Below are 26011 nucleotides of genomic sequence, written 5' to 3' on the forward strand. Positions count from 1 at the left end.
CCTCAATTTGTTTATGGCATACTTAGATCTGCAGTTATTATTAGATGTTAAACATATTTCGAATCGCAGAAATTGAAATTTCAGTAGCTGCTTCTTCTAGTTTTTTAGAATAATTAATTTCATAATTTCACGAAATAAACAAAATTCATATTTCTTAGTTTCAATTATAACAAATTACTTTCTAAGGGCATGAATGATTTTACCCTTGAAGCATGTTTAAACGTATAATTAATCCTTCCAAATAAAATACATAATTGTTAGTTAAAGTACAATACGTAATTACTGTACCCGAATATTGTTCAAGTGCCAAATATTCATTTACATTGCTATTTGATTGGTTAGAATTTAATAGGAGATGGGCGTACACATAAGCAATGTCAACTTTAATGATATTAAAATGATTAAGTGGAAGAAAGTTAGAGGTGATGTATGACCGTCTTGCAGTGTCCTTTCATTTTTAATGACAATGCATTTTATATCGAGTTTCATCTGTCTTGTTTGTAAAATGATTTCGAAAACACATCAATTTTCTTTTCTGGGTATTGGATGGGAGCGTATAATTTTGCAATTACAACACCTACACGGATTTTATTATTCCCGAATATATGAATTGTTTATGACTGCGGCTTCTTTAAAAACAAGAATATTTTTCTTTTCATACCATTTTTATATTATTTCAGTGATAATGTTGCAAATAGTAATAATCATCATAGTAAATAATAATACCGCACGCAGTTCTAATGCATAAAACTCTCATGTAAATCCCATTTATTAATAAAATGAAATCAAGTAATAAAGAATATTTCACTTTAGGCTTAATGCGAAGTGTTCCTTTATTATTAGTTCTGATTTTTATAAAAAAATATAATGTTAGTTTTGTTTTGACCTAATAATTCGATTAGCATTCATCTTACTCGTGTGAGTTATCATCATCAGAAAGCCTTAAAACAGGAATTGTTTGCATGAACACTGTGCAAATATTGCTATTAGCTATGATGCACTCGATGGTTGCGCATTGTAAATTTTAAGTAATGCAATGGTCTATTTGTACTCTATTGGTAAGAATGAGTTTTAGGTGTTATTCCCTTCTGAATTGTTACCATAACAAATATTTGTAATGTCATTCTGATTAAAAGTGAAATACTTAGCATTCTTTGCCGAAACGTTGCATCGGTTTGAGCGTTGCTCAACTCAGTATTTAAAGGAAATGGCTTCTCTTTTGGGAGATGGTTATTTTCATCATAGTACTATATCCAAGTGGTAATGAGATATATGAAGCAAAAATTTCAGCTTTACAGACGCTCCAAAATCAGGTCTTCAAGCCTCGTCTGTTACGGAGGAGATCATTGCTGTTTTTCGGAAGAAGTTCGAAGCCGACAGGCGAATGACTCATCGTTAGGCAGAGGAACGATTGAATATTCTTGCACAGGCAGCTCATGCTGTTAGATATGACTACTTTCAAGCTAAAAGGGTATGTTTCTTTTGAAAACCGTATGACATAACCAACTACGATGCAGTCTGGAGAATTTTATAACGCCCTGAGAAGCGCAAGAAATTTGAAAATGTTAATGATACTTGGCTATCTTAGTTTTATATCGTTTCAACAACAGCCCAGATCAAAGTATGGGTGTATGAAGTTGTAAAAACATCCAGGATTACGCAGAACCATGTAGAGTATGGTTGCCAGTTCTTTTTCAAAGTATGAAGAACTGAAGATGTCTTCAGTTCAACAAAGTATGAAGAACTGAAGATGTCTTCAGTTCTTCATACTTTGTTCTTCACAGCGAAACTGCGCACCGAGGATGCCTGCACAGAGTTGTTCAAACTTTCATTATCCGCCCACCCTCAAGGATGAACATGCCGTTTCTCCACTATGATGACAGTCCTGCATCTGGCTCCGAATTTTGCATAAATTATTTAAAAAGCTACAGATGGTGAAGCATCCTCCTCACGATTCAAAATTCACTGCATGTGGTTTCATGCTGTTCTGTCACGCGAAGAACATGTTAAAATGTAGTGATTTTCCAACAAATAGGACCTTTTAAGGGCATGGGATACTTAGTGCAACCGAATTTCTGAGAAAATGTGGAAGAGTTGATTTGAGAATTAAAGACATTTCTTAGTGCCTACTTAATTATGGCAAAAACATTCGTTCAGGTTGCTATGTTATATTGCAAATACGTTATTTATATAAAATTTAGTAGAGTAGTTGGAGTAATAAAGGGATGCTTCTCGAAGACTTAAGTTGTATTAATATCTGGAAGTGTTCCTGGTGAAACAAATATGTTAATGAATGAAGGAGATATATCATAATTGACGATATAAAACATGCTATATGTGAAATATTGAATGTTTAACAATCTTCTGTCTTTTATGCTTTCGGTGTAATATTGAACTGAGGGAAGTTTCTGGTTCGAATAAACGATTAGATTGAAGAGTAACTTAATGCTGCCTTATGCTTGTTCTTTTATAAGCATTTAGAGCAGTAAATGTAATAAAATTAGAATATTTGGTTTTTGCAAACAAAAGTTCACTAACCCTAAATAATTTTGAGATTAATTTACAAACTGGTTATATTTGCTTCATGGAAATTATTAACATCAGCAGAAATTCTTTGCGCAACTTTCCCTTAGCGGAATAACAAGGACGAGAGATCAATTACAATTACCCAAATTATAGATACAAGCTCAGGGATAAAAACATACCTGGTAAACAATAAAAACATTTAAATTAGTAAAAGCAAGGACAAAAAGTTTGGGATGACTAGTCAGATGAAGTTGGTGAGGGCATGATTTCCAGCAGCAATTCTAACAGTTTTGAAGAAGAAACTTTCAGTAATCTTGAAAGCAGGCAACCCAGTCAAGGAAATAAATTCTCAAAATAAAATTAGCTCGATAAAATAATAATAGCCTTTTACTAGAAGGAAGGAGGAAAACGGGTGCATCATTTTTTTCTTAGGAAAGGCTCTTGTTTGTTAAATTGGTTGGTTAATTATCATGGCAAAGCAAGCTCAAGTTATCTCCCTTAAGGATGCTTTCATGAATCACATTTTAGGAATACCTAGCTCGTGTTCACTTCACATATGAAGAAAACTCATGCAGCCAGCTAATTCATGGGGAATTTCAAATCTGGAACAGTGGGGAAAGCTACCAGTTGAAAACTGGTGGACCTTGTTTACAATGAAAATAAAGTGAACCATACAAGTAAAAATAATTTGATGTAAAGAAATTGGAAAATTAGCCAGAATAACATATTAATGAAATTTTTTGAATAAATGGGAAGGCATACTTTGACACAATAGTGAACAATGAGTCAAGTTTGATAAATAAAGCAAGAAAAATCTTTTATATTCCGCGATTTTTAAATGAAATTTTGATAGCTTTACTAAAGAAAAGCTTATAAAAGCTGCTTGTTAGTATTCTCTGAAACTGTTAAAACTACTATTATTATTATTACTATTTTCTCTTCAGATTTTTATTTTCATGTATGGCCATGAAAAGAGTTTTTTCATGCACGTTTAGCTGACGAAAGCTTAATACAGTTTTAATTAAAAAACTCTAGTACAATTTAATGATTATTTTTAAGCTACAACTATTTCAAATAATTATTGGTAAAATATTAATTAAACAAATTCTAGATTTATGATTATTTAATGATTATTTTTAAGGTAGAAATATTTCTAATAATTATTTGCAAAATTTTTATTATCCCAAAGAGCTGTTAATTTCGTTTGTGTTGGTTCACTATAACCAACGTTTCACTTTGCAAATTGTTGCCAAAGTTCTATTATATTTAAAGAAATTAAATAATGAAGAATCTGCATGAATGCATGTATGTTTCTTGCACTGTGAAAAAACAACGATACCTAGAGCCATCAAATTCTGAATAACGTAGTCTCCTCCACTCGAATATGGACATCTGGTACCCGAAATTTGGAAATTTTTTTATTACTAGTTCGTAGTTTGTAACATTTTAACGAATTTTTGGTTAACAAACTCAACGATTTCAAAGCAAGTAATGGCAACACAGTACGTGGAAAAAAATATTTCCAGCGCGTGAGACTGTGTATCGAAAATTCTAAAGATATGATCCTTTAAAATTATGATATTGCTGTTGAATTTTATGCTTTAAGGATGAAGAGCATGATATTTAATAAATAAAGGTAACACACAAAACGTTAAAAAAGACGCCCCTTTGGGCATAACATGAAAATCTGAAAGCTTTCAGATTTTTTTATTACTTATCATTTTTGTATTATTATCATCGCTTCATTAAAAAATTTAAACACTTTAATGGTCAGCTTCAAGGTAGTTCTACATAAAATGGTCCTTTTTTATTTGATGGCAAATATAATTTTGAGCCTGAAAATAAATTAATAGATAAAAAATAAATGAAAAATATATAATCTTATATCACCCTAAGAGACACTTTTCACTTACCCACACATACACGTTTCGAAAACATTTGGACTAAAAATATTTAAAAACACAATATTTTTAGAATTTCCGATAGACAGTCTCGCACGCTGAAGATAAAAATGCTTTTTTTTTCCTACAGTGTTGCCATTGTTCGCTTTAAAATCGTTGATTTTTTTTAACAAAACGCTGGTTAAAGTTTCACAAAATTTGAAATAGACAACAAAACAAATTCCAAATTCGGGCTTCCAGGTTCTCATACTCGGATGGAGGACTACGTTTTTCAGAATTTGTTGGCTCTAGGTACCATTCTTTCTTCACAATGGGAGACATACATTCATGCAGAATCTTCATTTTTTAATTTCTTTAAATATTATAATGTATTTCTGCCGCTTTTCTAGCGTGCTTTCGTGGTGTAGTGGTTCTGCGCGCTGGGTCGGTATTCTAGAAGTCCGTGGTTCGATTCCCGGCGAAGGCTATTGCTCATTTTTTATCTTGCATGCTTCCAAAAATATCCTAATGTCTCTACAGTATAATACAGAACGATAATGTATGTGGCAACAATTTGAAAAGTGATATAACGCTTTTAGTGATTCGCTTCGAGGCTAATGGCTCTTCTGTACTAATAAAATAAAATAGTTTTTGTTTCTTATAAATATATTTTGCACCAAAAAATAATAAAAGAATTAAATAAAATAATAAAAGTTACTTTTAGGTTAAGAGTGTTTCTTTAGCATCTTAAGTATGCATGTGCTTAGTTAAAAATCATAATAGGCCGTTTTACTGGAAAAAGTGTGAAATTTGAGGCAAAGTTGCTCGATAGTTTTTGAGATTAAAGCCTGTTATTTCTAAGAAAACAGTTGTATTTTTAATCTCATGTTATTTTTGAAACGTTAAATTACGCCGACTGATCAGATTTTATCCTGGAAATGTATAAATAAATAAGTAAGAATAGCATGTGAGCCACGCAACATATTGGACCAAAATTGTATAAATTTTCCTTATTTTATACCTATTTATACTTAATTCTGAAAAGAATAGTGGACTTATAATAAAATATTTCATGCGTTGTTGCAAAACCAGGAACACATTAAGTGCAATTTTAGAAACAAGTTTTTTGATTTTAGGAACAATTTGCAATTTTAGAAACAAGTTCCAATCATGTACAATTACAATAACAGCATATATCAGAATGGAAGTTTTTTTCATTATTTCACTTTCAGTAATTTTTTTTACTTAACTATAATGATTTTAATTCAACTTTGAATAGAATGATACAAATTAAGCCTAATCTAACAGGTCCTAAATAAAGTATAAAAATAAAACCGAAAGCTTTAACGGCCTGCTAACAAAATTGCATTAAAAAATCTGATGTGATGAATACACGTTTGGTACTGACGAATGCAATAAAAAGGGAGGTGGACTGAAATATGCACCTGCACAACTATGTATATCGCAGTGTATATCATGTAATTTAATCCCTTACTTGAGCTAATTTAACGCTGAAAGGTTAGGAGTAGCGTTGATGCCGCCGCCGGTAGCAGTACTTGTAGTGCTCACTAAAGTTGCAATTTCCATCACGACTCGAGGAATGATGCCAAAATGTTGTTAGTTTTCTAGTTAATGTGTGAGGCTAATACCTGCTTACTTAGGGTAAATATTAGGTGGCCCCCTCACTTCAACATAACATAACATAGATACTAAAGCAGTCCCATATCCAAATTTTGAACGTTCTTTGAGTTATGCGAGATTACATACGTATTGACGTCGCAAAAAACTCTTCTGAATCCGTTTTATGTCTTTTTAACAAACCGTTTAATAAGAAATAATCCTATATTCTATACGTATCTACAGATGACACGCCAAAAATAGTCAAAATGGATTCGGGAATGGTCGAAATGAACATTTTTGTTGGAATTATTTAATTTATTGAAACCCGAAATTTTTCGGAATTACAATACTTACTTTTATTCGTACAAGGAAGTAAAAAAAAAACTTATCTCTTTAATGCAGATTCGATATTCATCAACCGCCCCCCCCGATAAACTATTAAAAAATTCAGGATTAGTTCTTAGAATCTTAACATCAAGTAACTACAGTACATTTCTTCTGAATTCAGGATTAGTGCTTAGAATCTTAGCATCAAGTAACTATAGTATATTGCTTCTGTTCTAGAAAATTCTACCTTTTGAAATGCTTTGTGTTAACAAAATAATACCATGTCACGAAAACATAGCTCGAGATTTTATTGTTAATTTTTTTGTTGCTACCATAGTGGTCAACTCTTTTGAAACATTTTTTACAGCGTATAAGACAGAACATAACTTGAGAGGCTATTATTAATTTTTTGCTTCCAGCATAACTCTGAACAGTCAGCGTAACTTAACGTTTTACAAATAACTTAGACTGACTTTAGAATGCAACTATTTCCTAAAACAAAAATACAATAATCTGAAACTCAAATTTGGCTCATTTAAAGTTAACCCACTTACACGCTCTGTCACCTGCTTTCTGTTTTGAATGCTGAGATGAAGAAAATCCAGATTAATTGCAATGGACGGCATGCCATATAATAATACTTTTTAGGAAAGGCCTATTTTTCAAAACAATGAAGCCATTATTTGTCCTACGTCTAGGCACCTGCAGAAAGAGACATCGAAACATTAATTTCATTTCGTTCTACTTCTGACTTTAGTTCCAAACACTGTTACCTAGCTTTGCTTCAATAATGAACCTCGAAGTAGGAGAAACTGTGGAACGCCTTCCACGTGTTTGGATTCAAATAATGATTTATTGTTATTAGAACATCTTACAAATTACTACTGTTATTACAACTATTTATATTTTTTTGTCATTAAACCCAACCCAAGGATAAATTAGCATTAAGAAATATAATAAATTTATTTTTCTATGGGAATACAGGAAATATTGCGATACTGTAATTTAGTTTCGTGAATTATAATTCATGGAACATCTTAAATAACTGAATTTCGTGAAGAGTGTCATTGACTACAGTGTTTAAGGAACTTAATTTTTTTTCTTTTTGCATATGAAGGAAGCTTCAGTTTTATTTATTTATTTATTTTAAAAAAGGTTTCGCTTAACCTGCTGGAATGATTGTCTTATACATATATATAAGTTTCACAGTAAAGCAGATGCAAGCATTTTTCAGCTGCAGCTTAAGACACGAACTTCCGAAAAAAAATGCCTATTATTTATTTCTTTGCAAGGAACACATAAAAAAGAAATCGAGTTCAAAGATTATGTAATTTCTAGGAACTGCACTTGGATCTATTGGATTATGCATTTCAAAGAAGAAGCTGAAGAAGGGTTGGAGCAAGTGAAGCCATACTTGCTTTGTAAAAAGATTCAATTCGGCGTTTTAATTATAACGTAATTCAAGGAACATAACTTAGGACATACTTCTGTATTCACTAACAACATTAAAACTAAATAACTGAAGGATAAAAATAGATAAAACAGATTAACTTTTCTTTTCAAAGAATGAACTAGCGTCGTTGCGCTTCGCAGTTAACTAATCGTTTTTCTACGTGTATATCGCATTAAGTATCGATATATTCTGCATTAAGTCATGTAAGTATGAATATAATAAATGTATAAACATGATATTTACCTTGAAGTTGAGCTGGGAAAAGTATAATTTAGCAATACCTTCAAGTATTCTTCTCAGATAAAATATTTATTTAAAACATTTACCTAATAAATTTAAATACATAGTTAATATTATAATACTCTCAAACCCTTAAAAAACTGTTTTTGAAGATAATGTCTAAGACTAATTCAGAAGTCAAACAACAAAAATCAGCGTTATATTCACAAAACATTTGCGGTTTTGCAGCTGAAGATGATGGTTCGGTAAAACCATCGAAACTAGTCCAGTGAAAATTTTGTGAATATAACGCTGATTTTTGTTGTTTGACTTCTGAATTAGTATTTATTCGGCGTGTTATTGTGTCTTAATTATAATGTCTAAGAGTTTTTTTATAGGGATTTACAATGTCCACACGCAGATCCCAGAGTTTGGGGTCAATTATGAGTAGTAATGTTCCGCACTCATCCATGTCCGGCTAACATAGATTCGGTACTGTCCGAAGGCAAGTGAAATTTTTTTTTTGGGGGGGGGAAGGAATAAAACTCTAATTATCTTATAATTTATAAAAACTTTGTCTTGAATACTACGTTAAGCGTACAAAATGTCTGCAGCAAACGGTCTGATTGCCACCTAAACAGCAATTTTGCTAGCTGAAGGGCGGTGAGCCTTGTTGGTATTTCAAAGATAAAGAGAATCTAGATAAAAATGCTAAAAAAAGCCGGATAGCAATAAACGGAAGAAACTATAAGGAACATGTTTAAGAAGCTTAAATTATTATCTATTTTCAGATATATATTTCCAAAATGTTATGTATATATTCTATATAAAACGCTTTTTGTTACTCTTGTATAAATTTAATTTCAGCCTTAAACGAAATATCTATATTGAAAGATAGCCAGAGATATTATTGATTCTTAAAAATGTATATATTAAATGCGTAATAAATCATATTCCTCAAAAGTAAGGACATTGAACTCCAGGTTATTCTGCGAACGTTATAGTTTTGCAACATATCTGTGAACGTATCCAGAATATTCCTCAAACTGGTAGATAAAGAAAATAAAATAAAAGGAAACTTATAACCCTTTGGATGAAACTCACAGTGCTTGAAAGTCGTTGATAAGTTTTGGAGGGAAGCTTAATAAACTAATTCATCGTTGCAAATTTATACTCTGTATCGCAAAGGGAAATGGTTTTCCATTATGCTTAATCTCCTTTGAAATTATTTGTCGTGCTCACCAGTTCGCAGACAGAAACAGCAAAACCTTAGATATGTGAATTATCAACTTTCTCAAAGCTAAAATATGGCATTCTTGACTCAAGAAAAATGTGAACATGACAATGAAGATGAAATTGAAATTGCAAGAATGAGCATGGTATCTACAGGAATATGTGTTTAAAAGCAGCGAGACCAGGGCCGGATCCAGCGCTAGTGCACCCAGTGCGGTCGCGGCTGCAGAATTTACGGGCGGCAAAATTTTTAGACTTTTGTGCAGCACTGAGCAGCAAAATGTAGGGACCCAAAAAATTTTTGAAACTTAAGGAAGGCGCTAGGAAATACAATTTAGGAGCTTCCAAATTTTTAGAATTAAGGCAGGTACCGAGCAGCAGAATTTAGACTTACAGAGATTGCACCAGGCTGCAAAATGTCTAGCTCCGGTCCTGAGTATAAGGCTGTGTTAATCCCATAGACTATAACAATGAATAAACCGAGTTCAAAATTAGTGATATTAAATTAGTGAAAAATTGATGTTAAATTAGTTCAAAATTAGTGAAAGTTATGTTCACTGTTATCTTGAATGAAAGAATGGCAACATATATCTGAAAAAGAATGTAGAGGATTTCTTTCAAAAGAAAAGCTTAAAAAGGCGTAGAAATTTTATTATTACTTTAATTAAACTCTATTTAAACAAGATACTATAGGTAATTTATTTTCAAAAGTTAATTTTGTATGAAACTGGAGCACTAATTATAGATTTTCAGGCCCATTTCTCGAATACTGATTTTTTTTAAACTGTCCACTCCTTCTCACACACTTACTGAAGTGGAGAACCGAAAGTCCATTGTAGGGCTATGTACAATGTTATGGTATGACCTCAAATATACAAACATACATATCATTAACGCAACGCTGTACAGTTTGTAGAGTCATTAGGTTATTTATAGAAAGCAGGAGTGATGAAAAGTAAGCAACGCCCTCGCCGGAAATTGAACCGCGGGCCTCTGAAATTCGCGCCCAGCGTGTAGACCACTACGCTACGAAGGCATGCTAAGAAGGTGGGAGAAATACCTTATAAGTTGATGAAAGTTTTAGTTGTATTTTTTTTATCCGAAATAGCTTTAGACTCTGTCTGAGTTTTCCTTTAGCTTAGGGCGCATCAGACTGCATTAGATTCGATAAAAGAGATTCTTCGGCAACTTTAATGCAGTTAAATTTCAACACAGAAATAAAGCTTTTGAATTAACATAGTCAAAAGTTTAAATATGATTTTATAACAGTTACTTCGATATTAAAAGAAAAATGGTTCATTCTTTTGAAATGATGTAACGAAATTAGTCTACGACTATCGATATATTATCGGTTGGTTATAGATCACTGTTTGAAAAATTAGTCTTCCTGCAACCATCGCTCAGCAGGATACTAATACGAAAACGTGAATAAGGTGTGGTGAGCATTTGATTTGATGTATATCTGCGTGAGCGTCGTTATATTCAAGCAGATTAAACGTGAGTAATAGTTCTGAAATAATCCAATTACGAATACAAATTCTTAACTATTTCTACTTTAAGTCCGTGATAATGGAAGCAGATTTATGAGAAAGAAGAATTAAAAAAAATACCAGCATCATCGCTAACATTTTGGCTTGCCAATGAAATTCATTCATCAAAATTAGGCGCATGAGTTAACCCTCCGAGAAAAGAAAACTCTGAGAGAAATGAATAGGCTGAAATAGTTTAGACGGTGAAAAGAATTTGATGTGTGAAACAAAAACTAGATCTTCAGAGTCACAGAAATGGTGTCTCAAACATGGAAGAAAATGGATGCGTCTGATATAAATTGCTATGGTTTTCATTAAATAAGCTTGAGAACGTTTCTCTTTCCTCATTACTTCATAGTTAAAGACCAGGCTAATTTTTTTATATAGTTCTATTGGCATCATAATTAGCTGGAAGATAAAAAGTCAGCATTATTTATTATGGATCACTAACATAGGAATTGTGTTCATACGTCGTAACTCTCAAATTAGTTATCCCGACATAAATCGACGGAATTATAATTGGAATTTTATCTTAGTAATCTGTGAGAGCCGGTTAAAGGCGAAATACATTATTACCAATGAATTTAAAGGCATTCTGAGTTTGTTTTAAATTAAACAGAATTAAACTTTAAGGCTAATGTATATTTTATCGAAAGGATGTGTTTTAAGAGATATGACACATAGCCGTCTGTTAAAGAATTGAAAAGCATTCTCCGAAGATTGATTTTGATTACAGGAATATTACCTAATTTTTGTATTATGTTCAAATATGATACAAAATTATATATTAAATTAGATTTCGTATATGTACAAACTTGTATTGCATCTTAATAAAGAGATTTATGTCAGATTTCTTGGAAATGCATCTACTGGTAGTTCCAGCCAAGTTCAAATTCAAGTGAAAGGGTTAATTTTTCTGGTTTTTCTCCACGTATGATATAAATACGAGTTAATTTTTCTTAGAATGTACTCCAAGAAGGCATCCCCTCTTTTAGACAGATAGTCCTCGTGTGGTTTGCCTTTAGAGCCATTAAGATTTTTTGAAGCAGGAGACATGGAAAGAGTACAATGCCATCACTGGGATCGAAACCTGACCCTCTCGAATACGCATCGAGTATGGGACCGGGCATGATGATGACATCGAGACCGGTGATGAGGAGACCCACTCGCCAAATCCTGGTGGTGACGAATTATCGGCCACTACTTGTAGAGTCATTAGTACTTTTTGAAGCAGGAGACATGAAAAATGTGCAATGTCCTCGCCGAGACTCGAACCCTGGACCTCTCGAATACTCGTCGGTATGCTTCGAGGTACATCACGAAGGCATCTGCCAAGGAGTGAGAAAATACATTTAGCCTTAATTAGTTAATTAGATAAACTAACCTAACCCTCAAAATACACAGAGTTTTAATATAAAATAACATCAGTCTTTTACGGAAATTATAATTGCAAATATAAGAACTTCTTTCCGCCGCCCAGATGATATAGTAGTTAATGGAGCTTACTGCGATACCGAAAGTCCAGGGTTCGAATCCCGGAGAAGGCATTAATGTTTGCATCTTGTGGGCACTCTAAATATGCGGCAAGCCGAAAGTCTTCTCGACTTCTCGAAGCTTTGATGGTAGGAAAAGAGGGGCGGGAGACTCTCGGACCCGTCGTCCCTCCCGGGGTACTCTCCATCAAAATTGCGGCGGAAGTCCTACTTTCATCTGTGTGGTGCTCATGGTTGTAGCCAACGACAGGTGCTCATGGTTGTAGCCAACGACAGGTGCTCATGGTTCTAGCCAACGACAGGTGCTATCTTGCTCTTCTTGAATCTATGAATTTCGTGGGATCATTCTAATGATGCTGTCAGAAAAGTTACAACAACGCAATATTTACTTTGTGGCGGTTTTCATAATATTCAATTAATCTTATTCTAGAATTATGCGGCATTATGTGAAATGGCTTGAAAGAATTTTAATTTAATTCAGTCGTTTAAACAGATCGTGAGCAATGTCGAAAGCTGACAATATGTGTACCATTAGCAGCACGACAGCTTATCAGTGTTCAGTTTCGCTCTATATTCCGGTGAGAATGTTTAGTGTAAAGCTTACAACTGCTTGTGTAATTCTCTTCTTGGAGTAGTCAAGATTAGTTCTTTGACCGTAAACCTAATTTTTGACAAAGCCCCAGAGAAAGAAGTCTAGTCAGGGTAAGATCAGGATTTCTAAAGGGTCATGTAAATAGGCTCAGTTTTTATCTGTCCACTATCCTGGAAACTGAGAATTCACATTCTCTCGCGCATGGTTCGCAAAGCGGGGAGGTGCGCTATCTTGTTAAAAGATCTGCAACTCAGCCAAAGAATCTCTTCCTTAGAAATTCTTTGACTCAGCGTCTTCTTTTGCTCGAAATGAGGGAGGAAAAAGGATTTATTTACAAGAGTTGTGTTTTCCCAAGTAAGCTAACAGACGTGGCAACAAAAATTAAACAGTAGTTAGTAACAGTCTTTGAAAGAAAAAAAAAAAAAAAAAAAAAAAGGGAATTAGCATTTTAACAATGCATTAAAATTTTTGTATGAGAATGTGGGTATCGAGATGATCAGAATTTTTGACTTCTGGCCATAGAAAATTTTGCACTTTTAAAGAATTTTTTTAGCACAAAGAAGCGTTAGCTAAGAAGGGCTATTAATTTCGTTTTGGCTTTTTGCATCGATTCACTTTCTGCGTTGCTTCACTTTTCAAGCTGTTGCCACCAAATATTGCAGCCCTGTATTAGATTTAAAGAAATTAAATAATGAAGAATCTGCTTAAATGTATGTATGTTTCTCGCATTGTGATTAAAAAAAACGGTACCTGGAGCCATCAAATTTTGAACAACGTAATCCTCTTCTGAATATGAGCATCTGGAAACCCGAATTTGGAATTAGTTTTATTATCGATTTCATATGTTGTAACACTTTAAGGAATTTTTGATTAAGAAACTCAATGATTTCAAAGCGAGCAACGGCAACACTGTACGAAAAAAAAAAAAAAAAAAAAAAAAAAAAAACATTTTTAGCTCTAGCGCGCAAGACTGTGTATCGGAAATTCTAAAGATATGATCATTTAAAAATTATTTTGATATATTGCTGTTGAATCGAATTTTATGGTTTTAAGTGAGAAGAGCATGATATTTAATAAATAAAAGTAACACAGAAAATGCTAAAAAAACGGCCCTTTCAGCGTAATGTAAAATCTGAATGGTTTCAGAATTTTATTTTTGTTTCTTCTGTCTTGCAAATTTTTTTAAATTTTATTTTAAATATATTTACAATTCTTCCCCGAATCTTCCAAGAAATAAGATTAGACATTTTCTTTTTGAGGAAAAAAGGTGACGAAATCGCATGCATTTTACACAGTGTAAATAAAAAACGCTTTCATATTCAGAAACCGTAAAGTAACTGTCCCTTTCTGCCAGGAATAGAAACTAAGAACAGAATTATTTGGATTATAACAAAGCACGCAAGGATTATCTACTAAGAGAGATATGTAGATAGCTCGTAGTCCTTACCTAAGGAAGGGCTGTCTACCGTTTTCTTGGGTAGATATTAGAGCACCTAAAGTTGATACCTAATTGATATCGCATGTTAATAATATTGATAATTTATGAAGCTGAGTGAGATTTGCAAATTTAGATTTTCTCATGAGTACCACGAGTATAATTTTGTAATCTATATGCTCTTAAAACAAAAACTGTGTTTAATTAATTTTACCAATTAATTTTAGAATTTCGAATTAAGTCTCTGATTTTGATATTTAAATAGTCATTCGTTTAATATTTCTAAAATAAATGGAATATTTTACATTTAAAACTGGTTAAAGTTACTACATTAAAAATTTCTTTTAAAAATTATAAGTGTCTTTTTTTTTTATACTTAAAAACGTATGTAAAAATTAATTTTAAAAGGATAAAATTCAATTATTTTGAAAACAATTTTTTTCAGAATTGCAAGTTGTTTCCGGAATATTGTATTTTGATAGTTCGTATTCGTAGAAATCACATTTAAAAACAATGCAGAAATTCTATAATGTATTTCTCCCGCCTTCTTAGCATGCCTTTGTAGTGTAGTGGTCAGCACGCTCGGCGCGTATTCGAGAGGTCCGTGGTTCGAGTCCCGACGAAGGCGCTGCTCATTTTTCATGTCTCCTGGTTCAAAAAATTCTAATGACTGTGCAGTGGCGCCCGAACTAAATGGGTGGTGTATGATAATTCTCCACCCCCAGGATTTGGTAATTGGGTCCTATAACACCCAGTCGCTCTTTAAAAGGGGGAGTATATATGATATTTCTCCCGCCTTCTTAGCATGATTCCCTTAAATATATATCACAAGGTTCACTGACATTCTGAACGCATGCCTTTATCACAGTTACTTTCTCAATTCATGGAAGACTGCCAAAATTATTGTAATCGCGAACCTGGGAAAAGATCAGACAAAACCTGAGGGGTACAGGCCCATTAGCCTGCTTTCCAGTATGGGCAAGATTTTAGAGCGCATCATCCTCAACAAGATACAGCCTCATCTCGATAAGCTTCCTTTGGAGCAATTTGGATTTTGGAAAGCTCTCTCCACACCAAGCAATTGGTACGACTAAATGAATTTATCGGTAGCGCGCTGCACAACAAGGGATGTGTTGCTTTACTCATGCTGGACGTTGCGAAAGCATTCGACCGCGTCTGGCATGAGGGGCTTATTTACAAGCTTATAGAACTTAACTTCAGTAGAGAGATGATTCAGATAATTAACTCCTTTCTTACGGATAGGACTTTCTTCATGCACATGGGAAATGACTCCTCTGACAACAAGAATGTGATGGCCGGCGTCCCACAGGGGTCCATTTTAGGGCCCATTTTTTATTTTACGTTATTTTACGTTTTACGTGGCTGATTTGCCTACAGACAACTTGGATCATAACTGTTTTATGGGCTGTTATGCGGACGACACGGCGCTTGCTGTCAAGTCTTCATCACCTAATTTCGCAATCACTAAACTACAGAGTCTAATGCCGCAACTTGAGATGTGGTGCTCTAAATGGAGGATCAATATAAATGCCGAGAAATCTAAACTCATTTTCATCAAGAAAAAGAGAATGAACACCGCTCTTGCTAAGAAATTGGTATTATTCGGTACTGCCGTGCCGGTTGTTAACAAGGCCACGTACCTCGGTGTCAAATACAGCTCCAACTTTCAGTGGAAAGAGCACATAAATTATGCCAGAAGTAAGAAGTTATATGGTTAATTCAATGTCTCACACCCCTTCTTTTCCCGGACTCAAAGCTGAACTCAGGACGCAAGAGACATATTTACATCTCGATCATTCGTCCCATTTTTGCCTATGCGTCACCCGCCTGGGCTTCTGCCCATAAAAGGGAACTCAATAAATTGCAAGTTACGCAAAACAAGTTGCTCAGGATGATGACCAGAGCTCATTACTTTGTGTCAAATCAGACGCTTCACAAAGACTTGAAACTCGAGACAGTGGAGGAGTATTTGCACAGAATGAATGCAAACTTCTTCAAAAAAGAACAGGACTGTAGGCACATGGAAGACCATAATGTGCTTAAATATATTGTTCTTGAGGACTCCCTTTATAGATAGCATGCGGCCCACCTCACTCGGGACTTGAATTTTCCTACTTAGTTATCTCACCGCCTTGTATATTTGTTAGCACTTTTATTACACATTTCATATTGTGAACTTGTATTTCAATTTGTATCTTTTATCTTACTTTATTGTTATTTATTTTATTTTACTACGTCAATTATTGTATATAGCCTTGTATTTATTTATGCTACTTTCTCATGTATTCTTTAAATTATTCTTGTATCACTTGTCTGATTTGTCTTTGTTACTCACTGCATCAACATAAACATACACCCCAGTGTACCTCACAACTCCTGAATTAGGCTTATCTTGTGTTAAGGCTCTTCTATGCCTCTGTGACGCATGGTCACCCCCTTTTACCATCTTAATGACTTTATTGACTCGTCAGGAAACTTTATCGTCACGTGCCCACTGGGTCTTGCTTCATGAGCCTGACACATCGCGCCTTGCGCGATATTTCGGCAATAAGGATAAGGATTCTTAGCATGCCTTTGTGGTGTAGTGGTCAGCATGCTCGACGCGAATTCGACAGGTCCGTGGTTCGAGTCCCGGTGAGGGCATTGCTCATTTTTTATCTTTCCTGCTTCGAAATAACCTAATGTCTCTATAGTTGTATTTAAAAAGAAGTCTTCTAGAAGTGTAAATGCCTGATTTTGAAATTAGCATTCTGTGTTTAGAGTTTAAACAGGATTTTGACATTTAAAGGTACTAGTAGAATATGTACCTAATTTAAAAAGTAAAAAGTACTAGTAAAAATTATGTCTAATTCTTTTAGGTATGTAATTTAAAATGTTAAAAGCACCTGAAAAATTCATGTTTTTTTTTTTTTTTTTTTGTTGTTGTTGTTGTTGTTGTATTTAAGATTAGCAGCAGAATTTGGATTTTTTTAAAACTTTAAGATTTTGCTTTTTATTAAGATATGAAGAGAATATATTAGAATTTATGTCTGATTTATCAGCTATATCAGAAATATTATATAGCTAGAGCTTTCATCTGATTCTAAAGTTTGAACTGTAGAACTATTTTTGATTTTAATATTTAAATAAACGACTAGATTTTGCTCTTAATTATGATATTTAAGTATTTACATCCGATTTTGATATTTAACAGCACGGGCAGAATCTGTTAAATATCAGAATTTATTTATTTAATAGATCACATTTTATTCACCAGTCTGATTTCGACATTTGAAAATATGAAAGTAATTGACATTTCACTTAATAGAATTGAAGATTAGGTTAGGTTATTTGAATATAGCAAAGGCACAAGGGCTAGTTACCAAAGAGGAGGGATGGATTTGTGGAGGAGTATCTGATGGAAATTGGCTGGAGTTAACATTACAAATGGAGAAAACTGCGAAAAACCAATCACGCAACCAACATGTTTTGGTCTGGATTCGAATCCAAAGCAGGTTGAGCTCACTCTTAGTATTCAACACTCTTGACCACTCGGCTACTGCTAGAACTCCTAATAGAACTGAAATCTTATTTTGATCATTAAAAGTACGAATATAGTTTGCACTTAATTTTAAATTTATAAGCAGAAATGACATTTTACTAAGTAAATCACAGAAGTTTGAAAGTGCTAGTGTAAGTTCCATTCAAAATGATTTCTTTGAGAAGTCTATGATTTTTTACTTTTGTATATTACCAACAAGTTGACTAATATTCTTGAAATTTCTTTGAATGGTATCCAAAGTATGAAATGGTTATTGTCTTCTCGGAAACTAAGAAATATTTAATGCAATACAAGTTTCAGTTGCTCAAGGACCCAACACATCTAGAAGTTTATTGTGAAAAGTTATTTAAAAAAATATTTAAAAATTTCCGTATTTACTGGCATCCTACAAAACGAAAAATGAATAAAAGCAAAGCACGCAATGGTTCAAAATTCATAGAAATGAAACTGTTTTTCAGAAAAATAAGCGATAGCTAAATGGATCCTGATTACCCTCAGGTTTCAAATTCTTGGATTTTGCAATTCGAGATTTTTAATTTCAAACCCTCATTGTAATGAAACGAAATTAAATTTTTGATTACTAGTATGTGGACTTTTTGCAACTAGGAACTGATTCCTAGACTAGAGGAATCCCTAAGCTTTTGCGATAGTTTCGTCAAAACATTGGGCACTAGAACTGACAGTTATATATATGATGCATATCAAGTACTTTTCTAAATCATTTTGCGATGGTTCGGGCATGAACAATAAGTTTTGAATTAATAACTTAAACACAGACAGAAAAGGAAGTTAAAAGAGTATCGAGATAATAGTGATGCGATTTGTGGAAAAAGAAAATATAACGTACAAAGCTTAACATGTAAGAATAAAAATGAAAATAACAAGTCGATAAAATAATAAAAAAACAGCGGTCAAACCAGTTCACACGATTTTTATCGTGCAATTCTCAACCAAACGATTTTCCACGCGCTAACGATAGAACGAAGATCCTCTTCTTATTAATTAAAGAAGTTCCGAACCAATAGCGGGTCAACCTTGGAGGAACAAAAAAAGTTTTTAAATTTATTTTTTTTATATACTTCATACACCTGCAATGGTAGTTCCAATATATTTATGCTGCTGCGTCTAATAACTCATGACTGAGGATCAATGCATCGTTTAGAAGAAGTGGTTTTTAATTTGACAGCGAGACGAAAATTTATATGCGGCAGTTGGCAACATGCGTTTATCGTCTAGTTTTCTTTATCATCTCGCAGTTTAAATATGCTTTCTTCTGCATTCATATTTCTTACGGTAGTTTCATTCAGTCGTTTGATGAAAAATTAATATATTAATTAGGCGATCAAGTTATGTTCTTAACTGCTAGAATATTATCAAAAATCTGCGTAAATGAATTGCGAATTATCCGACAATAATATCATTCACATAGAGAATATACTGATTTAACAGCATTTTATTTATCGTATTAGAAAGTGTTTTATTTATAATATTAGAAAGAAATTAATTTATAGTATTGGAAATTTATAGCATTAGGCAGTGTTTTATTTAGAAAGAAATTTATTTATAATATTAGAATTATATCTTTACCATTTATTCGATTTATTAATTATGTTTTGGAATTAACTTGCTAAGCTGCAATCGTATTCAGCGAGTCGAATGTATTTATGCAAAATTTTTGTGTAATGAATAAAAAAAATGCTAAATTTAATTTAATTTAATTTTGATTGCTAGAAGTAAAACTTTCAGAAGAATAAAAGCTAAGGTTATCGAGGGATTTGCACGCTGCAAAACTATATTAAGCGGAAATGATAAGCAGTTTAAAAATCCGTAGCTCACGCCAAGCAGACCAAGAATTTGGAGTTCTAAACTTAGCCAAGGGAAAACATTACTATAAAACAAGGGGTTCAGATTTGTACTTTCGGTTTAAAGTGGAATTTATGGTATATTTTGACTGAGCCGTCTATCGATACTACTCATAGACCAAAACACATACTGCAGTACTTCGCGCATTGAATTACTAGACTCATTGAATCGTTTACGAGATTTGAGCACTGTTTTTCCTAAGATATGTGCTTTTATGTACTTGTTTTCGATTTCCTGGAAAGTGCATACGGATTAATGATAACTTCCTATTAAGGCAACTTTGGGCTATTGCTTTGTTCACTAATTATTTTCAATTTCATATGCAGTTCGCAAACTACTCGCAATTTCATTCTCTTCGCTAATTACTCTGGATTTCATTTTTTTCTGGTGACAGAGCATACTCGAAATTTATATCAATGGCAATACTCAAAAATGAAGCATTTAAATTTTTTGTCAGTACTGAGTAACTCAGTTCAACGAGCTTCTCCTCTCAAAGATATAATGGAAACACACATAATTTCGCTACATAAACCAAAATGGTCCAGCTTATCGAATTATGTTCATTGTTGACGGTATAGAATTCGAAACTTTAATTGACTGTCCACTTTAATTGACTCTTTTCACCCTTGCTAATAATACCCTCACGCTTGCTTTATAGCTAATTGAAATCAACTTGATATTTGGATAAATCCATTGCTGATAATGTTACATATGATTGTTATGTGCAGACACAATTTTAGTATTAGTCTTTTATTTTTAAAACGTTTTGTGAAACAATGAAAAATAAATAAAAATCTTAGAATTTCTCCAAAGACCGAAAATAGAAACACGAGAATACAAAAATACATCATAAATTCCATAAAAAATGATTAAGTGATGTTTCATGCTTATTACTGTAGTTTCTACTTTAAAATAGATAATGACAGAACGAAGGTTTTTGAAGGAATTTCAAGGTCTTTTCGAGCCTCCCTCGTTTTCGACCATAATGAATATGGTCATGATTACTTATTTTCTCAACCTAGTCTAAGATTGTAATTGATATCACACTTCATTCGGACGCTCTTTACAAAGTGAAACACGCTAAATGGAAAGGAAGTGACGAAAAACCATTAAGAAGCCCGACGTCTGTCGCAAAATAAAAACATTTATTTGATATATAAATAAATGCCGTAGCATAATAAAAATAATTTATTTAAATAATAAAATTATTTTCGTGAAACCGGGAAGTAACGCGAAATGAAACACGCTGGATAGTTTTTCTATACGTTTAAAAATTTCTTTGAATGTCGAGATTTTGCGCTTTTCCTTTTAAAACATTATGCCTTCATCTTAATTAACTAAATCGAAAAACTTATGCACAGATATTAACTGATATATTAGAGTAAACCGTCAGAATAGATTTAGAAATTAATAAAATTAATTTTATTCCCGAAAAATTCTCATCGGCAAAAATGAATACATTCTTGTTCATTTTCTATTTAAGTCAGTCATTTTTCTATTTAAGTAAATACAGCGTTTTTCACTAGCACGCGGCTCCGATTTAACATATGTTATAGGCATAATGCAAAAGGAAGATGAAAGTAATTTACAGTAAAGTAACATACAATTGGAGATATATCAAAATATCACAATCCTGGATATGGCATTCTCCGTTCTACAAACACGTGTATATTTTAGGAACGTGTCAATTAGTTGACTGTGTAGAGTTCCTCGCTTTTAGCTTGTTAAATATGATGTTGAGGAACTGCTAAGTGAATAATCGCTTAAGTACAAGAACAGAAACTTTAAAAAGGGTTAATTACCCTTTATTTACTCAAAATAAAAATTTAACAGTCGACCTTTTTCTCAGGGCATACAGCAAAGCCTCCACTTGGGCTTAAAATGTAAGAAATAAGTACTAATTATACTAACTAAAGAGGTTTAACCGAAGCTAACCCAATTTCAAACTAGTTGGCCCGTAATATTAAATTAGCCAACAAAGCTATCAAAAGACACGTAATACCGAGCGTAACAGCTTAGAGAGATGTAGCCCAAAGGCAAACGCGCACTATTCAGGAATCCTAACTCTGTCTGTCGAAGTCAGTGGAACTTGACTTAAATACTATTCTGCTTCTCATCTGCATTTAATGCGATTCTAAAAACTCGAGAAAGGTAGATTTATCGACAAAGATCGATTCTGGTAGGGAGTTGTAAGCTGAAGCTAGAAAGGACTAGAAAAAGGCATAAAATAACTGTTATAAAATTAAAATATACCTTACAACTGTATTTGATGTTATCAGCCTTGTTGACTGCCGGACTTTACATGGTTCATTGATCTAGACTTTCAGCATAAGAAGGGGTCTGAAGAACGGATACTGGCAGCGCTTTGTAGGCTTTTATATATATATATATATATATATGTCATAATAAAAGCAAAGGAAATAACCGAGCAGTGTAGATGCGTGATTAGATCCATATTGAAGAAGAATTTTGATTGCGTAGTATTTAAAGAACTTGGCAGTCGAGGCAGTTTTAATTCCATTTTTATTTCCAATTGATATTTGTGGCCACAATCATTTGGCACTCTAATCGTGCCTTTCCACAGAAGATTTACATTTTTGATATTGTTGAGAAGGAAAGCAAGATAGCGAAATTACATCTTAGCACAGTAAAGAGCAAAAACTGAAGTGCGTCGTTATGAAAGATGGAATCACGCGAAGAGAAAAGTTTTGGTTTAATTGTAAACCAAAACTTTTATTATTCAGTGATTGGTCGTCAAGAGGCATCTGGTATTAACGGTTACGTAAGATCGCATGATTAATTTGAATGACGCCAATGCAGATAAGTTATTACGATTTTAGAATAGAGAGGAAGAATTAATGTTTATAGTTATATTATAATTCTGATTCATACAATTGTTATCTTACATATTCCCCCCTTCAAAAAGAAAAAGGCGTAGCGACAGAGAAGCCTTTTTAAAGAGAAAGAGTTAAAACACTAGCAAATTAAAGAAAAATAAATATAAATAAATCATAAAATTTTTGTCCTGTAAAGTATAATTTGTAAATATCAATTTTTTAAAATAAATTTTTAATTTTTAGAGTCCTATTGAATTTTTCAGCATTTCAGTCCAAAAGTCTTTTTGTTTGAGAGTTCACATAATCATAATTCTTCAGGGAAAGTTATTGTTATCGCAGAATATCACAAAATAAACTTTTACATAATCATTACTTATAATTAAATGTAATGCACATAAATACACTCATGTCCAAAATTATGTTTACATGCATAAATTCACAGATTTCTCAGAGACTATGACTTATAATTTAACGAATTTTTGTGGAATCATACATAACATGATGACACATAAATGCAAAAGAAAAAATTGAAGATCACCTCATATGATATAAAATTGTAGCATGAAACAATAAAAATGGTAATAAAGTGTGACAAAGAGAGTTAAGAAAAAAAGGAATGATTCAGAAAAAGAATTAAGTCTTACGAATTTAATATGGAATATGATCTCCCCTGACTTGTACACACATATCACAACGTGTTTTAAGGCTGGAAATAACGTTGTTAACCACAGTTTGGGGAATTAATCTCCACTCTTCCAGCAATGCCGTCTTCAGAGCATTTACATCTCTAGGAGGAGGATGTATACGTGCAATTGCTCTTCCAAGGTAGTCCCATAAGTTCTCTATCGGGTTAAGGTCAGGAGAGTTTGGTGGCCAAGACATTCGCTTAATGTCTTCACTTTCAAGGAATTCATCAACGAGGTTTGCTCGATGTGGATGGGTATTATCATCCATAAATAAAAAATCAGGTCCATATGCACCCCTGAAAAGTCCTACATAAGGATCTAAGACCTCATCTCGATATATCTGGCCTGTCACAGATCCGCTCCACGTGTTCACACATGTAGGGGCGTACGTCCATCGATCATTATTCCACCCCATACCATCACACCTCCACTACCGAAACGGTCACGTTCCACAATGTTCGAGGGATCATTTCGTGTTCCTGACTCCCTCCAGATGTAAACACGTTTAGAATCACCAGTTAAACTAAACCGCGACTCATCAGTAAAGAGAACATGGGACCATTGATGTTCAGTCCAGTTTTGATGTTCTTTACACCAATTAAACCGATCCCTCTTTTTCTGTGAAGACAGTAAAACACATACCCTTGGCTTTCTGGCATAAAGGCCTTTTTCATTAAGCCTTCTGTATATTGTTTGCCGTGATGCAACAGTTCCAGTGGCGGCTGCAAGCTCTGAACTTAACTGGCGAGCAGTAGCCTTTCTGTTACGACGGGCAGTTAATGCCAGATACCGATCTTCAGAAGCAGTTATCATTCATTTCCGGCCTTGTCCAGGCCTCCTTACAATACTTCCATCATTTTGAAACTGTTTCCATAGCTTAGAGACTGTCTGTCTTGAAATATTCAGACATGTGGCTGTTTCCATAATTGACTGCCCTATTTCTAAACGGCCGATAATTCGCTACTTTACAGATTCTTCCAAATGATACTTCGAAGCCATAACAAACCGCTTTGAGTCCCTACACACTGAAATCAAACGCTATGTTGCAGAAATTCACTCAAATATTCAGTTTGCGCAAAGCGCTTGATTCACCCTTGGATGGCGTAACGCCTAGATTTGCATATCACAAACCGTTTGATTACTTTTGATTGGATAATGCTAATTAGGCTTGGTTTTCACACATTTTCTGCAAATACGGATCACATTGATTCGATATTTCATTGAATATCATCATTTTTGGGTATGTAAAGATAATTTTGGATATGAGTGTATTTATGATATTAATTTTCATATTGATAAATTATATTTTAATACCATATAATAATAGTAAGCTTCAGAAATTATGGTTTCACCGTTATCATCTTTCATTTACAATTCCTGTATTTTACCAAACTGGAAGCCTCGCAATACTTCTAAACAAACATATCCATCAATAGAGCTGTCCTCTTGAGCTAACCAGTGTGTTCTATGCACTGGTGGCCTAGGGTGCCTTGGCAGTTACTTGAAAAGGCCTCCGTTCCTTGCATTAAGGTAACTGGCCTTTGAGAACTGCATTAATACATTCCATAATAAAAAATATAATAATAATAATATAAAAAATTTACATGCATTCATAAAATGAGAGCCTCCAACATTATCTTGCATGAAGAGGGTAAAAGGAACAACTGTACAGAGGTAATTACAGGCCTCTGTTGAAGGAACCAGTACACCCTCATCATACTATACTTAACACGCAATAACCCACAAATTTTAACATGCATTTACCATAATTTCATATTACTTATCTGTACTAATTTCACTTATTTTTAACATCTTTATTTTTAGAATAATTATAAAATTCGTATTCAAAATTCTCAACAAATTTTCAAAAACATAGAAACTTATCTTAATATCCTTCCCTATGAATAATTTAAATAGCTTAAAATTCGTTACTTAATTTGCTCACACATAATTATGAAAAATTAGAAAAATTAATGAACAAGAATTTCAGATTTTCTCAAAACAAATTGCAGAAATTTTAACCAAAGTTGAAATGAAAACTATAGAATCCGCAGCACATTAAATAATTTAGTTCCTGAGCTAGATTCACACGAATGGAATAATTTTTGAGCTGTTGAAAAACCGGAAGTGCAAATAATTTTCTGTCGCACATACTTGCAAACACTAACTCAGATCGACCTTGAACCCGCTGTAATGCTGACTTCCTAAACGGTAATTCACTGATGATTTCCTTTTCACTAGGCATTCGAACTTCTCAATTTATCGAGAGATTACTTTCAAACTGTAAACACTACGCGTGATTATTTTTTGAAGCACTCTCAAAACACCACAGCAGAAGAATGATCTGTTATTTTTTAAACACTGAAAAAACAAATTTGATGATTTACTTCTTTCACATTATCTTGGATTTATCACAAAGCGATGATTTGAAGAGCTGAATTAAATTTTCCATTGAGGTTTCAGGCTGCAGGAAACTATCCTACCGACTTAATTGTCATAATAAAAGCAAAGGAAATAACGGAGCAGTGTAGATGCGTGATTAGATCCATATTGAAGAAGAATTTTGATTGCGTAGTATTTAAAGAACTTGGCAGTCGAGGCAGTTTTAATTCCATTTTTATTTCCAATTGATATTTGTGGCCACAATCATTTGGCACTCTAATCGTGCCTTTCCACAGAAGATTTACATTTTTGATATTGTTGAGAAGGAAAGCAAGATAGCGAAATTACATCTTAGCACAGTAGAGAGCAAAAAC

The sequence above is a fragment of the Stegodyphus dumicola genome, chromosome 9 (genome assembly GCF_044657685.1).
Source record: "Stegodyphus dumicola isolate Sdum_Otavi_A_Nest chromosome 9, ASM4465768v1".
Lineage (NCBI taxonomy): Eukaryota > Metazoa > Arthropoda > Arachnida > Araneae > Eresidae > Stegodyphus > Stegodyphus dumicola.